Source organism: Pituophis catenifer, unplaced genomic scaffold, assembly GCF_029215685.1.
Source record: "Pituophis catenifer annectens isolate HBS135680 unplaced genomic scaffold, rPitCat1.0.hap2 SCAF_1, whole genome shotgun sequence".
Lineage (NCBI taxonomy): Eukaryota > Metazoa > Chordata > Lepidosauria > Squamata > Colubridae > Pituophis > Pituophis catenifer.
Window position 1 is genome coordinate 324,750,433 of NW_027256881.1, and position 6,249 is coordinate 324,756,681.

At 44.5% G+C, this 6,249-nt stretch overlaps 1 protein-coding gene across 1 annotated transcript in view; it reads right to left on the bottom strand.

Moving 5' to 3' along the window:
* The window catches only part of TXNDC16 (thioredoxin domain containing 16), a 53,602-nt gene extending 47,865 nt beyond the window's left edge, over nucleotides 1-5,737 (bottom strand). Inside the window, exon 1 of the mRNA XM_070942882.1 lies at nucleotides 4,681-5,737. The gene's annotated coding sequence lies outside the window, so the exon portion shown is untranslated. The remainder of the gene's footprint in view (nucleotides 1-4,680) is intronic.
* Nucleotides 5,738-6,249: the final 512 nt, after the last annotated feature.

Here is a 6,249-nt window from a genome sequence, read left to right on the forward strand (position 1 = left end):
GGTGTTCAAGTGGTGCTCCAGATGTTTTGGAATAGCACCCAAGGCACCTATTTCTGTTGGTACTATTGTTGTGTTTTCTTACTACAGTTTGTTCAACTTCTATTTGCAGATAGATGTATTTTGTGATTTTCTCTAGTTTTCTTCTATCCTGCTATCTCCAGGAATTGCAACATCCATTATCCAGAATTGTTCTTATCAACAATTGTTATTATGTCTGAGTGTTATGTTGGAATTCTAAAGTCCCAAAGCACTTTAGCTTCTTCATTTTCATTTCCTTCAGCTTCTTCATTTTCTATTACTTTGTCTATTTTATGGTCTCACTAGTTCTTGCTTGCACACAAATGGTATTTCTCAGAGCTTCCAGTGCACCATTGTTGCTACTTCGTCATGCTGTTGTTTGTAGCCAGTCTTTACAATCTACATGCAGCAGCTAACTAGGTGCTCCACTTCAGCTTCTTTACAGTGGTGGAATTTGTTTTATGTTGCTGTCTTCGCAATTCTGGCTTTGTATGCATTTATTCTTAGGGTATGGTCTTCTACAGCTAGAATTAGCCTCCTGTCCATTTTTTCAACTTTCCTGCTCTTAGCCATTGCCAGATATTGTTCTTACATGCTTTGCCTATGTATATGTGTTTGTGTGTGTATGGCTGGCCATGTAATACCTTCTCTTGCCGTATCTCTTTTCTGTTCTTTATTTAGTCTTGTAGGGTTCAGTCAGCCTTAAGCTGTACTGGCTTCAGTACATCTTCTTTCAATGCCTTTTTTTCTTCTTTAACTACCTGGTGTATTTGTAACACTCCACGCCCATCCATGCTCCTTTGTAAGTAGAGTCTCTCTGAACCAGGGGTGGGTTCTAATTTTTTTTTACTACCAGTTCTGTGGACGTGGCTTATTTTGTGGGCGTGGCTTGATGGTCATGTGACAATTATTTAGGATTTAGCAGAGGTACTGGTCTACCAAGCTTTTAACTGCTTGCAGAGCTGTACTGCTCTACCCATTTATTTTTGCAGGCACTGGTCTACTCATTTGTTTTCTTTTAACACTGATCAGCTGTAGGGCGGCCCTTTGAAGCCCTGCCACAAAAGTTTAAACAGTTTTTTTCCCTCTAGACATCAGCTGGGACTCAGGAGGCACAATAGATTGGGGGTGGGGCCAAATAAAAGGTAAGAATAATGCGGGCGTGGGGCAGAACCTGTTTGGTGACATCATATCGTCACCGCTACTGGCTCGGCGGAACCGGGCCGAACTGGGAGGAACCCACCACTGCTCTGAACATTGTTGCAATTACCTCATTTAATTGAGGATTACCTGTATTAAATTATTTCCAATAATAAATATTTTGGAGGGGGTGTAAACGGACAATCTGAAATTTCATGAGAGGTTGACAAACAAAAGGGTTTGGGAATGCCTATTCTAACCACTACATCATGCTCCCTTTCAAATGGAACTTCTCATGCTTTTACAAGGCCTCTGGGGGCCATGCAATTGATTGGCACCATGTCATCCACCCATTTCCTTCTGAACCAGAGAAGGCACAGATCAAAACCAATGATTTGTGTTGCTGGCACTAACACAGTAATCATTGCACAGACTTCAGGGTGTTTGCATGCACACCTACACTTGCTCCCTTACCTCACAAACAAATGTGGCTAAAATGGGAGTAGGGCATTTGAAAGTTACATTTGTCTGAAATGTTATAGGGCCGTGAGGGCGAACCTATGGTGGCATGTGGAGCCATATCTGTGGGCACACGATCATTGCCCTAGCTCAGCTCCAGTGTGCATGCATGCGCCAGCCAGCTGATTTTCGGGTCTTCTGGAAGTTGGGAAACAGCCATTTTCAGCCTCCGGGAGGGCCTCCGGGAGGGTGGGGGAGGCCGTTTTCGCCCTCCCCCGGCTCCAAGAAAGTTTCTGGAGCCTGGGGAGGACGAAAAACGGGCCTACCGGGCCCACCAGTAACTTTTTTGCCATTGTGTGCCAAAAGCGAGGGGACCGTGGGGGGGGGGGGTGTCACGCACACATGTGGGGGGGGCAGGGTGGATAAAAATCAATGATTTTTTTAAAAAAATCAAAAAAATCAGATTTTTTGGATTTAAATCAGATTTTTTTGATTTTTATCGAATTTATTTTAATAAAAAACTTTTGGGGTAAAAATCTATCGTAAGATAGTTTTCTATTTAAGATACATAAATAATTTAGTTTATTCAGCATGAAATGGAGCTTAGTTATGTAGCATGAGGCTGTATATTCTGCAACACTGGGACTATCGGTGAGTCAACAGCGGGTCAAAGGAGTAGCAGAGATGACAGTTGCTCTTTAAAAATTATGATTTAAATCGAGTTGATTTAAATCAAGCCTTTTTACTAGTGATTTAAATCATGATTTAAATTGTGATTTAAATCAACTCGATTTAAATCAAATCTACCCTGGGGGGGGCATTGAATTATGGGTGTGGGCACATGTGTGCGCAACCCCCTCCACGTAACCCCCGCTTTTGGCACGCAACAGCAAAAAGGTTGGCCATCACTGTTATAGGGTTTCCTGCTTGAAAAGGGAGTTGGACTAGAAGACCTCCAAGGTCCCTTTCAACTCTGTTATTCTGTTATTCTCTTTGGGCTACTTGAAGGACAACTTGTTGACTCAGGAGGAATCTTCACCATTGAAGAGTTAGTCGATATTCATTTTGGATGCTTTGAGTATCAAGTTAACAGCTATGTGGAAGTACCTTAATTTTCTGTAAAAAGCCAGAAAAGAAACCAACAGACATGTTTTCTTTCATTTCTTATTGTAAATAAGTGAGAAAACACACAAAGCATGGTGGATTTTTGTAGCCCTGAGTTATGCTTTGAAGTTTGATCAATTGTCGGGGGGGGGGGAGGATAAATTGGATGGCATGAGCATGCATCCTGGGAGCTAAGGGGTGTGTGTGTGTGTGTGTGTGTGTGAGAGAGAGAGAGAGAGAGAGAGAGAAAGAGAGAGAGAGGGAGAGAGATGGAGAGGCAATCATTTTGTGAAGAATCCTTGACATGCTCTTGAGGTAGTCCCTAAAGATACTTACGACATTCAACCTCAAAACTCATAGATGTTCACAACCTTTGAAGCATTTTGACAATTAGGAAAAATATCTAATTTATATTCACTCCCCCAAACATCACATCACTTATCTCCTAGTACACATGCTTATGAATTTGACCATAATAATAGTCTCTGTAGCAGCCTCTTCCTTCTGGAATAAAGTTTTCCCCAAGATCTGAATGGCCTAGACTCTGCTGTTGTTTAGAGGAGCCATGAAGATCTGGCTCTTGACCCAAAACTTTGAGCGAGACATGGTGAGACACCTTGCTACAGTCCGTCTAGTCTGTTGCACTTGCCATTTTTATCTTTATCTTTGATCGATGTTACAAGTAATCCTCGACTTACAACCACAATTGAAGGTAAGATAATTCATTGTTAAGCATCATGATAAGTGAGGCATCCTATGACTGCACCTGATTTTACAACCTTTTTTGCCACAGTCATTTTGCAAGATATCACAGGATCCCGATTTGGAACCTTCCCTGCCAGCTTCCCCATTGACTTTGCTTGTTGGAAGCCGGTGGGAAAGTCGCAAATGGCGATCACATGACTCCAGGATGTTGCAACTATCATAAATAGATGCCAGTCTCCAAGCTGGGCAGATACGACATCGTAGATGACCCTCATACTGTCAAGGACTTGGGGTACTCATCTCAAATGATCTAAGTGCCAGAGCTCACTGCAACAACATTGCTAAAAAGGCATTAAAAGTTGTTAACCTAATTTTGCGAAGCTTCTTCTCCGGTAATATTGTGCTAGGACATACAAAACCTTTGCTAGACCAATCCAGCTCATCTGCCTGGAACCCGCACTGTATATTGGACATTGAGCGAGTCCAGAGGTATTTCACGAGAAGAGTACTCCACTCCTCTGCTCACAACAGAATACTTATGCCACCAGGTTTGAAATTTTAGGATTAGACAATTTAGAACTATGCCGCCTTCGGTCTGACCTAAGCATAGTGCACAAAATTATCTGCTACAACATCCTACCTGTCAATGACTACTTCATCTTCAACTGCAATAATACACAAGCACATAATAGATACAAACATAAGGTAAACCACTCCAAACTCGATTGCAGAAAATATGACTTCAGCAACAGAGTGGTCAATGCCTGGAATGCACTACCTGACTCTGTGATCTCTTCCCCAAACTCCCAAAACTTTAACCTTAGACTGTCAACTTTTGACTTCACCCCATTCCTAGGAGGTCTGTAAGGGGCGTGCATAAGCGCACCAAGGTGTCTACCGTCCCTGTCCTAATGTCCCCATTTATTCATATCCATAATCATGTTTATACTTCTATCTGTTATCTTATACGTATTTGACAAATCAATCAATCAATCAATCAATCACTGAGATCACCATCACACGACTGCAGAGCTGCAATGATGTAAGTGCAAGGACCTGTCCTAAGTCACATTTTTCAGCACTGTTGTAACTTTGAACAGATGCTAAACCAATGGTCATAAGTCAAGGACTAATTAATGATCAAAAGTTCTAATTTCTTTTATTGTTCTGACACACACACACATCCTCTTATATCAGTAGATATTACTGATCAGAGCTATCACAACAAAACAACCATCAAAAGAAGTAACTCACCTGACATTTCACTCTGTGCGTCAGGAGCGCAGTCCAAGCTGTTTGCCACCACTTCAATGTTCCTGGGGAATTTCCCCACCGCCAAATTCCCCAGATTCAATTGTGGTTTTTGAGAACTCCATTTCCGCTGTCACAGGATCCAGACAGTGATGTGCCTTGTCAACCCAGACTTCAGACTCCCATCGACTTTCTTCTAGACGGTTGTGATGTTCTGAAGTGATATTATGAGCGGTCCAGTGATTCAGTAATTTTAAAACAAGACTGTCAACACTGTCAACCTAGAAATGAGGAGGAACTTTCTGACAGTGAGAACAATCAACCAATGGAACAGAAGTTCCCTTCGGAAGTTGTGGGAGCTTCATCACTTGAGACTTCCAAGAAAAGATTGGACTGCCGTTTGTCAGAAACGGTGTAGGGTCTCCTGCTTGATTGGGGGGTTGGACTAGATGACCTCTAAGGTCCCTTCCAACTCTGTTAACACATTTCTTAAATACTGATGCTTTTATGAGCCGAAAACCACTTTATGGGACCTTATCAGGCAATCAAGCAAGCAAGAGCAAAAGGGTTAACGGTGGAAAATGTATGTTAGGTAAGTCAACTTCCAATCTTTCCAAATCTGAGCCGCACTAGTTTAACGGCAAAGATGCAATGAAGGAAAATCCCAGCCGTCTAACAAGGAGGGAGAGAGCCTCGTTCAGACGAATGCATTTCGGAGACGGGGCACTGGGGTGAGAAGTACATTCAAGAAAGGAGGCGGTCAGTTCGCAGGAATCCCGCTGCGCCGGACAGAGACGAAGGAATCCAAGGGAAAAACAGCATTTGCAAAAAGCGCCTCAAGCCACAACGCCTCAGCCCACCCATCCAAGGAGAAGCGGGGAACGCCGTTAGGAAAACAAGTTAAGTATTATTACAAAATCGTCTCCGGCGAGCATTTACTCAGGGCGTAGGCCTCTCGCACCACAGACCCAAGCAGCCAAATGCGAAGCGAAGCGAAAGCGAAAGGAGCGGGCATTAAAAGAAGCGAACCGGATTTGGCGGGGTGGGGCAGCCGGGAGGCAGCGCGTCGCACGGGCGGGCCCGACACCCATCTAATAAAAAAAAAAAAACACCACTGATTGGAAAATTCGGCGGAGCAAAAAAAAAAAAAAAAAAAAAAAGGGAAGGCGGAGGGGGGGATGGAAGAGGGAGAGACAGAAAGAGGCGGAGCCTTCCCTGCTGAATGACTCGGAGGCGCAGCCAACGGGCTCGGCGGTTGGACGCCCGGCGGGCGGAGCCGGGCGCTGACCAATGGGAAGCGACGCGTGGCCCGGAGCGAACGCCTCAAATCCTCTGGGCTCTCAGCTGATTGTTTCTCGGGAGCGAAGAGTTGGGTTCGGCAAAAGGGGAGCCGGCGCTGCAGAGAGGCAGGCGGGCGAGCGAGCGGAGGACAAAGGGAGGGCGGCGGGGCTTCTTCCCTCCTCTCCGGGCGACTTGCATGGCTCTCTGAATCGTCCTGCAAGACCGAAGCGGGACGCCAACCCCCCCCCCTTTTTCCTCCCCGCGGCCCTGAAATTGCACTTTAATCTCTCT